Here is an 18,491-nt window from a genome sequence, read left to right on the forward strand (position 1 = left end):
GATCTTAGTTTTCTGGGTTCTTCATTGAATGTCCTTCAAGTTTGATCAGTAATCTTCCTCTTGCCTGCTTATCAAGAATTGCTGTGATTGCTGTATTCCTTATTGCTTTTACTTATATCAAGTCTAGGGTTTATTGCTGTAGTCAGTGTTTCCGTTATGGCTTTAGCATCCTGGTTGTTCCGTGATTTAAAAAAAGAGGACAGTTGCCTGTTTACTTTTTGCAATTCAATTTGTTCTTCAACCCTGGATTTCGGCTTTGTGACAGGACCACCTGCCGCGACTGCAGCCAAAGTCAATAGTGGTGGCCTCGTTTCAGTGCGTATTTCCTGATTTTCTTCCTTTAGGGCTGCGATCTCCATTTCCATAAGCTGAATTCTGTCAATTGCGTCGGTGGCATTTGCAGCCGCTAATTCCCTACGCGGTCCTTCGTTTTCAGTTCTTACTTGTTCATTTTGTCCACGAAGTCTGGTTTGGCCGAGTGCTAATGCCCTAATTTTGTTCCTGACTGGTGCAGTAATTCTAGTGGACACCCTTTCTCAGTCTGCAACAGCGCGACCACTACTGTCGCAGGTTCGAATCCCGCCTCGCGCATGGATGTGTGTGATGGCCTTAGGTTAGTTAGGTTTAAGTAGTTCTAAGTACTAGGGGACTGATGACTTCAGATGTTAAGACCCATAGTGCTCAGAGCCATTTGAACCATTTTTTGACACCCTTTCCTGCGTCACCTCTGCTTCAAAAATCCGCCAGAATCTCTTCTACAACTTCTATCATTTTTATTCCATGTTTGTACGTTTAGGTGTTACATCCCCTGCTGAGATTTTTCGTCTGATCGCTCCTTGTTCCCATGCTGGTGTGTTGTCATACTCGTTTCCTGCTGATGTGACTGTAATATTTAATTTCGGCGTCTGGTCGCCTTCATTGGTGTTTGATGCAGCCGACGCCAGCTTGGCTCACAATGTATGCTGTAGCGTCCGGAACTTAACCGAAGGAGAGTCCGATATGCACGTGCTTAAAATCTTTCACAACGTGAGGTAGAGGGAGCCCACACCAGGCGGTACTTGGTAATTGATAGCCAGTTCCCGATATCTGGATTTAATGTTAAGTGAGAAACAGCCTTAGGTCCTAGTAAACATTAACTCGGCTTTCGTTCAGGCAGTTTGCCAGTGTACCAGTGTCAAAGAAACGCGAGGAAATAACAGCCACACGTAGGTTAAAAATACCTACAGCCAGCTTTTCGTAGACGGCGTCCCCTGAGACGGCCGCTGTCGTCTGGGACGCCTGATACAACGAACAGCTGTAGCTCGTCAGTCAGCCTGCCGCAAGCCGCGCTGTCAGCCTCTGACTTCACGGCAGCCAAGCTGCATGCCGCACCGTCAGCAGAAGCGCCACGCCTCCATGGGACAACAGCAACCCGTTTCACCCACGAAACTTGCCACACGGCTCACAAGAATACAGGAATACGTTCACTGTCATTGAGAAACAAACCTCTCAAGGCGAAACAACAGTCCCGAACTAGTCTTTATTGGGTAATGTGACAGAGTACACATTTAACAACCCGCACAGGAACTTGCACTACATTCGAACCACTTTTTCCCACCGCGAACGCGGAAATATGCGAAGCGCTCGCCGAACACGTCCGCACGGCATGCCAGCTGTCAGAGAAGTCTGAAGAGTAAGTCACATAAAGAATTGGTAGGACTTTCATTCAATGTGGATCTGATGTCCACCAGCTTCAGTGTATCGTATGCCTCCCCCCCCCCCGCCCCCGTCCATACCCCCCCCCCCTGTCTTACCACTCCACCTCCAATCTGGCTTGGTGCAAATACTCTCTATTTCTTGTTGTGGTGTGGAAGGAGGAGTTTCTTCAATTGACCAGAGCCTGGTATGGAAGTATACATTTTTTCATCACACTCCAGACATTTTCCATGGATGACAAACAGGGAACTGGTTGGGAAGGTCTAGGATCCGTACACTCCTCGATTCCTATCTGATGAAAACGGCAGTGTTGGTCTTGCATTATCCTGCTGGAACGTACCACCACAGTCATGAACGATATGCAACATTCTCGCCACAAAATGACGACACCTCAACCTCCATTCAACTATTACCAAATCAATCCTGTTGTCATATCCAATTGGCGTTCAGGTGTTGCATAGGTATATACCTCAAGAATCGTTGCGTCCTGTGACTTTTCACCAGGACCATCTCACCATCACAGACAGAAGTAGAATGTTCCCAGTTACTCTAGATCCAGCACGTTCCTGTTGCCTTTAGTATTGTGTCAGCGGCAAACGACGCACAGCAGTTGCAGCAGTTCATTAATACACCGATGAAAAAAATCGCAACACTACAAAATAATTAATTTAGAGTAGTGACAGTTCGGGATTGCATTTCTCTAGCAAACATAATTATTTAACTGATTAACATTGCAAGATCACGGGTTAATGTAAACGCGAGATAATCACATCGCAACTGTGAAATGCTGTTACAATAATAACCAGTGTGGCAGCCAGAATGTCGAGTGCAATCATGAAAACGTGCATGCATTGTGTTGTAGACGTGCCGGATGTCAGTCTGTGGGATGGAATTCCATGCCTGTGGCACTTGGTTAGTACAAGGACGGTTAATGCTGTATGTGGATGATGCTGGAGTTGTCGTCTGATGACGTCCCATCTGTGTTTGGTTGGAGTAAGTTCTGCTGATCGAGGAGGCCAAGGCAACATGTCAACACTCGGTAGTTCATGTTGGGTTACGACAGCGATATGTGGGCGAGAGTTACGCTGTTAGAAGACATCCCCTGAATTATTTTTCATGAATGCAGCAGAAGAAGTCGAATCACCAGACTGACGAACAAATTTGAAGTCAGGTGTGTGGCATAACCACGAGAGCGCTCCTGCTGTCACACGAAATCTCAACCAAGACCATAACTCCAGGTATAGATCCAGCGTGTCTAGCACGCAGCCGGCCGCGGTGGCCGTGCGGTTCTAGGCGCTTCGGTCCGGAACCGCGAGACTGCTACGGTCGCAGGTTGGAATCCTGCCTCGGGCGTGGATGTGTGTGATGTCCTTAGGTTAGTTAGGTTTAAGTAGTTCTAAGTTCTAGGGGACTGATGACCTCAGATGTTAAGTCCCATAGTGCTCAGAGCCATTTGAGCCATCTAGCACGCGGACAGGTTGATTGCAGGTCCTCAGCTGGCCGCCTCTTAACCAACACACGGCCATCGCTGGCACCGAGGCAGAACCAGCTTTCAAAACATAACAGACTTCCACCGTGTCCTAGAATGAGCTCTCGCTTGTCATCACCACTGACACCGCGAATGTTGGTGATTTGGAGTCAGTGCAATACACGGTACAGGGCGTCTAACTTGGAGCTGTCCTTGAAGGAACCGATTTGTAACAGTTCGTTGTGTCACTGTTGTGGCAAATGTTACTCAAATTTCTGCTGCAGATGCAGTGCATTGCCCCAGAGCCATGCGTCGAACGTAATGGCCTTCGCTCTCAGTAGAGCCACGTGGTCACCCGGAGACTTGTCTTCTTGAAACTTTACATTCTCTTGACCACCGCTGCCATCAATCATATACAGTGGCTACGTAACTGCCAAGTCCTTACCCAAAATCGTAGAAACAACATTCATTTTCCCATAACCCTATTACACGACCTCTTACAAACTCAGTGAGCTGCTGGTAACAGAGTTTTTGTCGCCTTAAAGGCATTCTTGACTAACGCTAACTGGAATGTAAGTAACGCTCACGACCGTTACAGCGTGGATTTAAAGCAAATCTCATGTACATCCTTTTATTGGCACTACTAGTGCCACTCTTACGTGGCTGGTGAGGAATGTGAATAGACACCATCTGTCAGAAGTAAAAACACGGCTACCAACCTTCGTTTGTACAGCAGAAGTCTTTCTTAATGTTGCGATTTTTTAATCAGCGTATTTTGTCACGTTGCACTGTGGAACTCTGCCTATAACCTCTACGTGGATTTAAGCTGTTGTCGTCCATCTTATTCGTCCAACACAGTCGAAACATTCTACGCTCTTCTTCTTGTGTAGTCTCATATGAAGGGCCAGTGCTACTGTACCAGCCACCCTGTTGTCCTAAGTGGATTTCGTCACATCTCGTTCTGTAGGCATTGCCGTACAGCCTACTGCCGATGCAATGTTTCATTATGAATATGCGTAATATTGTCACACTCTTCCTCGAATTAGGTCATTTTCTGTCCTTCGATCTCTATTTTATAATGACCGGTTCCTGGCAAAGTTGCCCATCTGCAGATATTTCGTAGAAACTATACACTCGGCACCAAATAAACACCATTCAATACTCTGTAACATAACAAGTTCAAAGCGTTCAGTTTTCATTTTTAGAAATCGCAAGAATGATAATTGTAGCATGTGATGCGAACATCGTCCAAAGCGGGATATTTTGAAGCAAGCAGCGATCGGCAGGTAGAAAACAACCCTATTTTGTGTAATATAAGATCACGCGTAACTCCCTGCGACAAATATGTCCAGTTTTGGTGCACCCTTCGTAGCTAGTTACAATTGCTTTATCTGCACCGAAAATAGACTTGCACAGTCACCAAATTTTAATAAACATTTCCTACATACACAGTAATGTTGGAGTATCAAGATCTCACTGTTCGTTCAAAGTCTTCATGGAGTAGCATACCCGTTTTCAACAGTTGATGCGCCCCTAAGAAATCCTATAACCTCCGTTAGTGCTGAAAATATTGTTACTGATTTCCAAAACACACATGTCTGTCCATGTAGCCAGTTTACGTAGCCAAGTGATTTCCTTTGCAGTACACTGTTGTTACATTCCTAATATTAGTTTGCAGCTGTGTGACACTAGTTCTCAAGCTCTGACACGAAACGTTGTTACCTGCAATTTCCTTCTGGCAGCCTCCCTAGGAGAGATTCCCTGATGAGTTAATCAGATCTTTCCTTCATGCTGCGCACCAGCTTTCAGATGTAGTCCCCGTTCTGTAGCTGTAGAAGTGGTCTCAGTGTTAGCTGCGGACTCCAGAACTCCATCGTAGCGGTGAGAACTGCTGCCAGGAACGTGTCGGATCAACCTGCCCGCGCGGAACGGTTACTGCAAACGGCGAACAGAAGATCTGAGGGAGCACTACGTATGTCTGATTCCCCACGCGGAAGGGACAATGGCCTACGATCACTGATAAGGCGCCTACAAGGAGAGGGACGAAAGTTCTGCAGTCGGTCAGACTGGTTTCCCCGAGCGGAATTCCTTACACAGCAGAGAAAACCACCTGACGGGGGACTTACAAATGTCACAATTAACTGGTCAATGTCCTATAATTCAAATAATGTCTTAGTTCAGGTACTCATCTCTATTAGTCTTTAATCTGCGACTAATACTAGCATAAAACTCTAGAAGTCTTTCTTTAGAACATTTTCGAGACTTTTTCTTGGTATCACAGTTCTTCGCTGTTCATAAACGCTCCATAATAAGAAAGTCCTCAACGCAAATTTGAATTATATGAAATCAAATTTTTCGTTAGAGCATAATAATATCCTACATTCCACTATCAACTCTTCTCAATAACAAGTAATTCAGTCATCTGAAAATGTAATTCTTGAAACAGGTGATAGCTTACTCAGAATCAATTTATGGATGAGATGAGATTGCATACTTTGCAGGTAAGACGACTTATTTTCAAATACAGTGCAATATTATACTTTAATTTCAAGAAGTTGATACAATTCTTACGGTTACGTACCTCTGTCGGGAAAAATGGAACCCTTATAAGATCACTCTGTGTCCGTCTCTTTGTACCCCTTCTTCTCAGGAACGGCTACCGGTAAAAAGCTGAAATTTATGTCTGATACTTAGTTCGATAGCCCCCCATCCCGTGTGGTTAAAAATTTATGCTTCAAAGTCAATGTCACCAAAGATATGACTGTCAATGTCACTTGTTTTGATATCAGCAAACTCAGTAATCAGAAGCTGTAGATCAGTTATCTGTATGCGTAACTAAGTTTGTGCGGAATCCTCAGAGGATGACTTCTACTTCCACTTGTCCAGTTTTGGCACACATGCAGTAATATGCAAAACGGCGAAGAAACCATAATTACTTCTCTGGCAGCCAGTGCTGGCTGGCTTCGAAGCTCCGAAGCTTTCATATAAGGATATGAATGAAAGACATCTTGCCGCTGCTCGTGAGGAACTCTCTTCTACTACAGAACAGTTGCCGTAGTTATTTTTTTCGCTGCAATAACCCTTCCAAACGAATGTCGGATGTTCGTTTCAAGTGCGGGGATGATCTTGCCATAAAATGAGGATGATAGTTTCATCTGGTAGCACCTTTCCACCGACGAAACACAGTTATACAGACCCTTATGCATCATAAAAGCTCTACCAGAAGATAGAGCCAACGCCACACGGCCTGTTAATTTTGAAAACAGATATTTTGCACTAAATAAACGCCATACTTCAATGTATTTATTGTACACAGACTTAAGAAATGATCTTGGCTACATTTAGAAATGAAAATGGAGCTCCTGAAATTACTTGTTATGAAGCGTATGACAGTTTGTCGACATAAGCATTTGTAATTTATATGAACGGGTGATGTCTGCTCATTTGGACATGTCCGAAAGAACAGGCACCACGCAGAATCCAAAGCTGTTGTACATTATGTGTAAATTGAAGGTAGAGAGAGGAAGAAAGGAAGGGAAAGGGAGGGGTCACCGATGAGAGCTGTATCGGGACGTGACGTTTACAGTCATCAGCGACGACGAATGAAAATGTGTAGCGTACCGGGATTCGAACACAGGATCTCCTGCTTACTAGGCAGGTGCCGAATCATTTTTTTAATCTCATTTTGTTCTATATCGTTCGTTGAATTTGTTCGTGGCGGACGTCCGATGACACTCGTTCACGTTGTTCGTTCATCCGTTCACTGAGTTTTTTATTACAGAGGGTAGTTAAACCCTCAGTCTCACGCTGAGCTACCGTGCCGGCTATCCGCTAAGCCATTCGGGACACAGCTTGAACCATCTCGGAAGCCTCACGGCCGATTGATCGCCATCTACCCGCAGTCCCTGTCCATTTCCTCCGTTTTCGCGATCAATGATTCCCACAAGAGATCGGATGTGTCCAAAAGAACAGATATCACGCGTTCATATAATCTGATGACCTAGCTGGGCAATTGGTCCACCTTCTTCCAGTGTGGGTGCACAAATACGTCCGACTCCCTGTGGGGTATCTCAGAAAGCGAGCATGGAGGACATGCACAGGGACTGCAAGTAGGTGGAGCTGGAATGGAATGTGAATCGGCCATGTCGAGATGATCCTTGCAGTTGCGATAACGCTGTGTGCCGGATGGCGTAGTGATTACCGCACCTTCCTAGTAGGCATCCAATCCCGGTACGGTACACATTTTCACTCGTTGCTGCCGATTCCGCGTCACTTCCCGATAAAGCTGACACCAGTGACCACTCCCGTTGCTTTCCTTTCTTCCCTTCTCCACCTTCAATTTACATATCATGGTAATTTATTTATTGTTGTAAACTCTGGATAATAGACGGTACGTTACTTTCTCCGGACATTTTTGATTCACGAAACACCAAATAGTCTGTAATAGCAGAATAATAACCAAGGGTATGCTTTCACCGCATTAATGTTATGAGCCGATCATATTACTGCATTGTAGACAGGCAATGCCAAGGAAAGCGTTTCTGAAGAAGAGAAATTTGTTAACATCGAGTATTGATTAAAGTGTGAGGAAGTCGTTTCTGAAAGTATTTGTATAGATTGTAGCCATGTATGGAAGTGAAATATGGACGATAAATAGCTTAGACTAGAAGAGAATAGAAGCTTTCGAAATGTGGTGCTACAGAAGAATGCTGAAGATTAGATGGGTAGACCACGTAACTAATGAGGAGGCATTGAACAGAATAGGGGGGAGGAGAGGAGTTTGTGGCACAACTTGACTAGAAGAACGGATCGGTTGGTAGGACATGTTCTGAGGCATCAGGGGCATCAGGGGATCACCAGTTTAGTGCAGGAGGTAAGTGTGGAGGGTAAAAATCGTAGAGGGAGACAAAGAGATGAATGCACTAAGCAGATTCAGAAGGATGTAGGCTGCAGTAGGTACTGGGAGATAAAGAAGCTTGCACAGGATAGAGTAGCATGGAGAGCTGCATCAAACCAGTCTCAGGACTGAAGACCACAACAAAAACCACAACTGGATTGCTTTATTTGCTGTGTATCTCTGTCTCAACAGCTTAATTTTATAACGCTGATTTAAACCAATATAATGCAATCAGCCAAGCTGACTCCATCCATCTGATGTATGTCGTCTGTAACAGATTATCGAAATGTTGGAATACACCAGGAGTGTGATTGTTTCGGATTCTTGTTACTCTTTTGTGCTTATAACAAAGTTATTTTGCATAATGTACCAAGCTACAAATTTGATTAGTGACTGTGGATTACCACTTCTTCTGTTGTTTATAGATTTTCCAGAACGCTTTTACTTAGTTTCAGTAACGTCTGTACCAACAGCATTGGAAAAACTAGGCGTTGATTAATGCTGATGTTTCCGTTAAACTTATCAGAAAAGTGAGAAATTCGTGTTAGGCGTTGAGATTCGGTATTACTCAAACTGTCCTTAGCATAATTAGAGGATTTTTTGTGATACTTAAAGTGGGAATGCGAAGACATAATACGCATTAATGGTATTTAACGAAACTACCGACGTTTTGATGATACACTTACTGTAGTATTTGCCTCTAATTGCACCAATGAATCGAAGAACTTAATGGAATAAATTTCAACTTATGTCTCAATAATAGCTGTACCAATATTAAGACAATGTAAAATTATATCAAGAAACTGATAGTAAAAACGAACAATCAAATGCCAATCATGTTGGAAGGAAAAAGGAAACGACGATATGGGGAAACAAAATAAACAAACAGTAGAGAAAAAGAATACTGGGATGGTTTCGCCAAACAAGAGTAAACTTTAGATGGGTCTGAAGCCAGAAGGTATGTGTTACCAGTTTGTGCAGAGTCAGACTCGTCATCGTTGCAGTGCATTCAAACCGTCATGCACGCCTCTGCCAGGCATAGGGTTGAACGGCACTGTGGGCAGTCAGAAGATGCCGCCTCCTAAACGAACCTGACTGCCCTTTGAGGCCGGCCTGGGTGGTCGAGCAGTTCTAGGCGCTACAGTCTGGAACCGCGCGACCGCTACGGTCGCAGGTTCGAATGCTGCCTCGGGCATGGTTGTGTGTGATGTCCTTAGATTAGTTAGGTTTAAGTAGTTCTAAGTTCTAGGGGACTGATGACCTCAGATGTTAAGTCCCATAGTGCTCAGAGCCATTTGAACCATTTTTTGCCCTTGGAGCGACAACAGGAGCCCCATTGCGCTACAAGCTTCAAGCCGGTCCCCCATACAGAGTGGCAGCGCAACGCGTGGCAGCCACAGCGGCCAGCGTTATCCGCGCCACCTCAAGTGGAACTGTTCCCACCTGGAAGTTGTGGATGCAAACGGCAGCCAGTGATGGACCACCACATACGTATGACTGGCAAACTATTGAAACACGTGGTGCATTTGAATGACTACGCCACGAATCTTAACAAAAGAAAAACGAAGCTGGGGAACACATACCAAATTTTTATTTTCTGTGTGGTTCATTTTTTTCATATTTCGTTATTCACGTTTTATTATTTCACCGTTGTTTGACCTGGGGAACCGACCAAACACCGGGGCCATTGGTCCCATCGCGTTAGGGAGGGATGGAGAAGGAAATAGGCCGTGCTCTTTCAAAGGAACCATCCCGACATTTGCCTGAAGCGATTCGGAGAAATCACGGAAAACATAAATCAGGATGGCCGGCCGCGGGATTCAACCGTCTTTCTCACGAATGTGAGTCCAGCGTGCTAACCACTGCTCACTTCCTTTCGCTGTAAAAAGATTTGATGAATTACGACTCCTGATTGCTCTATCTCATTAAGACAGCATTTAGGAACCGACCACTCGAGAACAATTGTTGTGAATCCCATTAGAGCTTTTAGTATTCCAGTTTGCTTCACTGAAATGCAGTCCGCTATAATGATAATACATTACCTATTATGCGCTAGGAATCTAGTACTCAGAAGTATGACAGTAGATCATCAGTATTTGCCAAATAAAGATCATATATTTTAACCACTACACAAGTTTTAGTTACTGAAACAATCAATGACTTAGTATCATACTACCATCTTTAAACAACCATTGACATCACAGCCAAGACACATGACTACTAACACAATAGATGACGAAGAGATTGAAATAATGTACAAGAAAATATAAAAAATTGTTCAAATAGTTAAGAGAGACAATTTACAGTGTGATGAGGGACAAAATTGGGTAGTAGGAAAAGAAAGAAAAGAGAAAATAATAAGAGAACATAGGTCCGCTGGAAGGAATGGAAAAGGTAAACACCAGGCAGAATTTTGCACACACTACTATATAATCACGGTAACTCATTAAGAATCATGAAATGATTACATATTGCTTATTAAGTGCACATTATAACTAAAGAGCAAAAAGATAGCAAATTAAGGAGATGGAACCTGTATAAACTAAGATGCAGAGGATGTCGACAATCTTATAGGATCGTCGGACAACGATTATCTGAGCCAGAGGAAGGAATACACAAGAGGTCGAATGAGTAGCTTTGAGAGATGAAATAGTGAAGCCAATAGAGGGTGAAAGTGAGGAAAAGGAACAGTAGAGGTTCTTGGATAACACACACAATATTGATGATTAACTGACAAAATGGGGCCATGTTTCACAGCTCAGTTGGGATAATCTTAAGGAAAACACAGGAAGGTGAACATACAATTTCTTCATTGTCGTTTTAATGGACTACACCTCATTGCTTAGCAGCAGTATTATAATATAAAAAATCTTGTTAGAAGAATGACAACACTCGCAATCTTTTAAAGACTTGAACAGGCCCAATTCATTAATAACAGACTTTAAGCATTTATACTATGAAGAGCAGGGCTTTAAACCAGCGATATACAATTCCCAAATACAAGAAATAAGTCACACCAACGAGGCGTGGCTGCAAGTGGGTTCAACAAACATCGGTAAAATGAATTACAATGATAGCCACTAAATGTACTAACAAGTTCCAATCATGGATAACACAATACACAAGTGGACAACGACCATCCAAAGTACAGAAAAGGTAACAAATTACCCCTTTGATTGTGGCTGTTAAAAGCCTTTAACAATGTATAAGCCTTTAACAATGTATAAGCCTTAATAAAAATCCTCTAAGCAATAAGATACACAATCCCCCAAAATACTGGCAAATCTGGGAACGCATACAATTTAAATATGACTGCCAACTGGCACACACCAGCAGAATGACCCTTAATAAAAGTAAAATTGCCCAAAATACGAGATAACATGAGAACTACAACAGACGGCTATCACAGCCAACAAGGACCAAGCAGGAAAATTTCTCATTGAGTGGAGTTAGCTATGACTCTGGATCAAAGGCTCTAGAAGTAGCAAGCAATAAGGGTGTAAGTTTGAAACGAGCAGTTAAATAGGTGTAGTGAGGAGAAATTTCGGGTTTGCAGAACACGCTTTAAAACCCATGAGCCAACTGGATTCACCAAATAGGGCAGATTAATAGTTCCTGATTAATCGGCAGCACTCCGCCGTGGCTGTTAGAGGCACCAGATTGGGGGGCAACCCGGACGTCGGGAGACGACGGAAGTGCTGCCGCAGCAGAATGAAAACACTTCTCTGCTCCGGCCCAGGGAATAGGAACGCGTCATCCACTGCCAAAGCTACCCTGCAACACACTTTAGAAGGGAACAGTATTCTTCACAAGTAAGGCTACAAGCGAGAATGCCTAAGACTAGGAAATCTCAACATATCCAGAAAGCGACTACACATACAAATTTAACACTCCTTAAAAAGACTAGTAAAATAGAAGATGAACATCAGCATCCACTGATGCAGTGATTAAGACATACTCATCTATACAGGATGCTTTGCCTCTGACACATACTATTCTACAAATTTAATTTCATCATTCAATTTTTAACATAGAAGTCTCATACACTTGCAAGGAATATGGGGTGGAACAACAAACTGTGACCAGTTACAATGACTGATGATCATACACACAATCACTCAGATTAATATAACAGGTCCAATTCCACATCAATAGACTTCAATATCAAGTAACAAAAAAATAAGAAAACAACACTTAGTTCCACTTCACATGTGACGTAGTTGTGACTTCCAGCATTCCAAGCCAGGGTGTTAATGCCTCCCATTCGTACAAGTGGTCTTCGAGGTGCCGTAAAAATTTAAGCTCGCAGAGCAGACCGGTAAAATGCCCACCAGGTTGCTCGCGACGGTCGCTGCTCTTCCCGCAACTCGACGCTATTAATTCTTAATCGAGCCGTCAAGGCTTGTATCTGAACGATTTAATCATTCGCAGCTTCTAGAGACCCATACCAGACCACCGAGGCCTCCAAAAGTGACAACTTGACAGCCACGTGTCATTCAGCTGACTCACTGTACCAGACCCCGCCAACCCACAACACACAACACACGCCTCGCCTCGACCAAAGACCCTAGCTTGTGACATACGATCAGATCTATCTCGGCAACCCAAGCAGTTAGTGGCGCCAGCGGAGTGCCAACCCGTAAGGATTAAAGCCGCCACGGCTCAAGTGTGAGTATAAAAATGCAATAAATGAAGTATGAAACAGGAAAAACTGATATCTAAAAAATGCGGTTGACGGAAAGTTCAAAATGGGAAAACAAGAGTGGTTAGAGAATAAATATAAGGCTTTTGAAGCATTCATGGGAAAGATGCCACGTATAGGGAAATAAAAAATATCCTTGGACTAGCAGAAAACAACTGTATGGATATCGAGAGCTGAGATGCCAAGCCAGGACTAAGTAAAAAGGGAAGGCTGGAAGGTGGAAGGAATTTGGAGAGGTGGGGAGGGAGGTTCCAAATGGACTTTGACACCATGTTATATTCTTGTGTGACATGTCTCAACACGTGAGGGAATGCTGATCCAACGACATATCCTTAGAAGAAAGATTGAAAATTTGCAATCTTATGTTTATAGCTCTTGTAGATTTAGACAAAGCTTTTGAAAATCTTTACTGTGATACATTATTTGAAACGCTGAACGTGATAGGGATAAAACACAGTGGCACAAGATTACCTACATCTTGTACAGAATCCAGAATGCAGTTCTAAGAATTACAGGACTTCAAACGGAAGCAGTAGTGCAATCGGCGTGAGTAAAGAGGATATAAATTGAGGACTGACAGTTAGTAAGAACGACGTCTCTGAACACGAAACATTTGTTGACATTGAATATAAAGTTAAATGTTTGAAAGTGTCTTATGAAAGTAATTGTGATCAGTGTAGCCTTGCAGAGAAGTGAAATGTAGACTATAACCTGTTCTAGTCAGAAGAGAATGGAAGTTTTCAAAACGTTTTGCTACAAAAGATTGCTGAAGTTTACACAGGCACCTAATATAATTACTGAAGAGGTACTTGATAAAAATGTGGGAAAAAAGGAAAATATTGCACAACTTGACTAAAAGAAGGTATTGCTTATAATCATCACAGAATCATCAGTTTCGTAATGGAGGTTAACTTGCAGAGGGAGATTAATGTCTGACAACGGTAGGCAGACTGAGATGGATGTATAATGCAGTACTTCTGTAGAGATGAAGAGAGTAGGCACAGGGTAACTAGTGTAAAGTGCTATATCAAGACAAACTTTGGGATAAAGACCACAACAAAAAAATAGCAAGACGGAAAAAAAAATGCTTCAAATGGCTCTGAGCACTATGGGACTTAGAACTACTTAAACATAACTAACTTAAGCACATCACACACATCCGTGCCCGAGGCAGGGTTCGAACCTGCGACCGTAGCGGTCACGGGGTTCCAGATTGAAGCGCCTAGAACCGCACGGCCACCCCGGCCGGCAATAGCAAGACGCATTGTACGACTTTATTGCAGTTGCGTCCAGAGAGGACCAACGTGCTGTTATACTTCTCTTGGCTACCGAAGGAGCCGGCCGCTGTGGCCGAGTGGTTCTAGGCGCTTCAGTCTGGAACAGCGCGACCGCTACGGTTGCAGGTTCGAATCATGCCTCGGGCATGGAAGTGTGTGATGTCCTTATGTTAGTTAGGTTTAAGTAGTTCTAAGTTCTAGGGGACTGATGACCTCAGATGTTCAGACTGTGCGGTACAAACCCCCGTTACTAGATGGATGTTTCTAGTATGCAAGGATTGCACTGTAGAGAGCGAGCGCGCTACTCGGCGCGCGATTCGCGGAAGCGCGTGCCGCGCCCGCGCGACATGTGCAACGGTCGGTCTCCGCAGCTGGGCGACCACGTGGCCTGCAGCTTGGGGCATTGTTTGGTTTTTCGCGCATTACGCGGAAACCGTGTAACTTACGGTGAAGAGCGATGCGGCAGTGGACTGTGGTCAGCAATATGCACCTTCTGAAAGATCGATCTTTATTTCAGTCACGAGACGCAAAAGTTATAGTAACTTCAAAATCGGTTAATATCATGAATACTCTAAGGTTAATAAAAATAGTAAATAACAACTTACAGGGATGAGCGAGCACTCACTAAAAACATCTCGTCATAGCGGATCGAGTGCCGTAGTTATATGTTAAGATTCATAAATAATTAAGCCCCTAAAGAGCAATAAATCAAGTTAGAGGGAAAATTGTTTATAAAATTTAATAGAAAATTCATGACGTAAAGAACGGCACTATATAACATTTTGGGTGGCATCACACGTATTCTGAACTAGTTAAGTTATACTATACACTTAACTTGCAATAGTTTTCATTGTTTGCAAATTATTATAAACATTTATCGCCAATAATTAATTATTGTAGATATGAAGATTTTGAGCAGTGCAATGTGTAGATCGCAATAGATTACGTCTAAAAACGGTGCTATATGCAGCTCTGTGTTAAAACTTTGCAGCACAGATGTAGACAAACAAATCTGCACTAAGTGGCGAAACTTTGCAAAAACTAAAACTTGATTTACGGGCGATAGACTAGCCCTAGAAATTAATGTAAAACAGTAGATACGATGTACTTCTTAGCACGGTTCCGATGGTGTAGTTATTTCTGTCGAGGGATGTATGTATCAAAATTTGTAACCTTAACTGGTGAGACTGATACTTGCATAATAAGGGGGTTGGACATCCGAGCCTATATAAGCCAGGGGTCAGTCGTTTTGGGGGGTGTGTGGCGAGCAAGCCCCACTTGAGGGTGGCCCATGTGGTCGTTCCAGAGACAAAGAGTATTGTTTAACAGTGCAAGTGTACAAGCATATATTTGGTGAACTGGAAGTGCTACGATTATTTGTCTGAGGAAGATTTAGGAGGTATACATCGTCGTAAGTGAACACGTGGCGAACTGTGATTTCGTGCCAAAACTGTTTGAACAAAGAGTACAGTGGGACCTGTGGTTCTGTTCGAATTAGTTGAATAAGTTTCGGTTATAGCAGCCTACACTACTGCTATTGGGGCCTCGGAGTCAAATTATTATGAAAATAAAACTGTAAGCCGTCTCACCAGTGATAATTTCTTTGTGTGAAAGAAAAGGACAACGCCAGTAAATAGTGATTGAAGTGTGCCGTGAAACACTGATTTTGCTATAATAATCGCCTAATTTTTGTTCCCTAGCATAAACTGTACTCATGTCTGAATAATTAATTCAAAAATTCTAACAAATCCACGGGTGTGGAACAGTGTAAAATGTACCAAGTGTGGAAGTCATCCCCTGAGACTTACGTGAGAGCCAAAATTTGCAATAACATTTTTAACCAACATTTGTATATGAACATTCGTGTGAACACCGGAACCGCGCCATATTCTTTATTTTACCGCCCCGTCGCAAGACCCATAGTGCTCAGAGCCATTTGAACCATTTCTGCCGGAGGACTAAAATCGGTAGACATCCATCGCAGCACACTTTCGGAAATGGCGCACAACGTTGGATGCTACTGCTTCATGAGCCACATCGCAAATGTAGCAACACAGAATTTACACATACTCAAGAGGATAGCACTCAGATACCTGACCTTTAGCAGTTACCTCTTCCCATGTGATTATCGCCCTTAAAAAGAGCCTTTAAGGGTTGGCGATTCTTGTCTGGTGAGGATGTGCAGCAGGCAGTTACTGACTACTTCTCGCAGCAGGACAGAATGTTTTACCGAATGGGTACCCTGAACTTGGTGCATTGGCTGCTAATTGCCTCAGCGCTCTCAGCAACTTGACCTGATTGGCATATATGTTCTGTGCTGTATAGACATCGAACGAAAACTTTTTATCGGCCATTATTTTTATGGTTAACGCAGTCCAGCAGCCGAGAGCAATACCTTTGATTAGATAGGTTAGCTGCTTCTTTATTGCCAGAATATTTGTTTAAAATAACATCTAGTACATACCGCTTGTCATGTCTTTGTGTCTACATGTTTATTACTCACTGCGAACAGGCCAATATAAAGAGCGTTCAAAACGTTTTGCACAGTTGTCTCTAATTTTTTGTTTTTTGCAGCAGGAGAATGAAATTATTTCTAAACATACTTGGACCATTTAGCTATAAGTTAGTATATAAAAGTATTTTATTTAATTTACAGGTGAGCCATAACGGGCCGTGAAGTAGATGTCAGGTTGCGACAACGGTCGGAGATGGTGTTCCTCTTCAAGACCGGCGATGACTCTGCCACATCAAATCACAGGAAGTTGCTCTCTGATTTTGGGGAGGACACAGTGGATCGCAGCAGTATCCAGCGGTGGTTGCAGAGGTTTAAAGTAGGTGATATCTCTCCACTGGGCAATCCACCATCGACAACAGTGAGTAATGTGAATAAGGAGACCACTGATCAAATAATTCAAAATGATAAATGTGTGACGCCACGACAGCTTGCTGAAATGACTCCTTTGGCATTGGGTAATGTGGTATCATTGGTACAGTCACTAGGGTACAGAAAAATCTGTGCACGTTGGGTGTCCAGATTATTGACAAGAGAAATGAAAACTATGAGGAAGATTGTGTGCGAGGATCTAATGAAGACCTTTACTGAAGAGTGGAAACAGTGTTTTGACGGTGTCATTACCCGGGATGAAACATGGTTGTTTTTTTCCGAACCTGAGAGCAAAATCCAATGCATGGAGTGGCATCATCCAGGTTCCCCTCGGAAGAAGAAACAGAGACCTTCACGAACAGCAGGTCGAAAGGTGATGGCCTCCTTCTTCTGGGATCAGTTTGGTGTCATTTTCATTGAATTTTTGGAACCTGGCTCCACAGTTAACCGGGACCTTTACTGATAGTCATTGGACAAGCTGCGACTTGCCGCCAAGACCCACAACGACAGCTTCAGAGTCAGCTCATCAGACTACTCCATGACAATGCCAAACCCCATACAGCGCTTATGACGCAGGAGATAATCAGGAAAATGGGTTGGAAAATTGTTCCTCATCCTCCCATCAGACCGGACTTGACTCCGTCTGATTTTTACCTCTTTGGTCATCTGAAGGCCCATCTGCATGGTAAAACATTTGATAATGAGAAAGACCTTATTTCCTATGTCAAGCGATGGTGTAAAGTCAATACCTAGAATTATAGTAATTTGCATTTGCATCATGGAAAGTAAGTTACGCCAGATGGGTCACAGCTGATGGAGGGTGTATAGAGTAGGCTCACTGTATAGCTAAATGTTCCAAGTATGTTTAAAATACTTTCATTCTACTCCTGCAAAAAATAAAAAATTATGGACGAGTGTAAAAAACTTTTTGAACGTCCTTTGTATGAGGAAAATGTTATAACTTGTATTACAGTTTACTTATGCTGACTGAACAAACAACAATATTAAATTACCATATTGGCCAGTCGGCAATTTGTGACATTTGCTGTCAGACAGCTTTCTTCAAGAACCAACAACCAATGACTCGTTATGTATTATCTACGACTTTTGAATGCACTCATAGCTCTCAGACTGTGTAGGAGTTATCTACAGAAAATACATCGTAATACAATTCTGCAAATGCTGCCGTACTTATTTCATCGATTGGAGCTTTTCCGCTTATTTCAAATATCATGGGGCTATTCTCAGGTTCATTAAAAGATCCAGTAACGTGGTGTGAAACTAGTTTTAACTACCGTTTGTCTCAGGGAAGCACATTAATCAAATTTAAATATGGAATTTTGGCAATTAATTATTGAATTGACCTTTGTGTCATAACAGGTAAAGTGGTAACTGTGAAGGTAATTACTGCGACAGGTTATGGCAACTACTTGAAATACTGGACTCGGTGAGAATGTTCCTATAATATATGTTGCTCACCAGAGCTTTTGTGCATAATATTATATTTGGTATTTTATGCCAAACTATTTCACAGAAGGATGTGATCAGCTAATTACAGCTATTTGATT

Source organism: Schistocerca piceifrons, chromosome 4 (assembly GCF_021461385.2).
Source record: "Schistocerca piceifrons isolate TAMUIC-IGC-003096 chromosome 4, iqSchPice1.1, whole genome shotgun sequence".
NCBI classification, from domain to species: Eukaryota; Metazoa; Arthropoda; class Insecta; order Orthoptera; family Acrididae; genus Schistocerca; species Schistocerca piceifrons.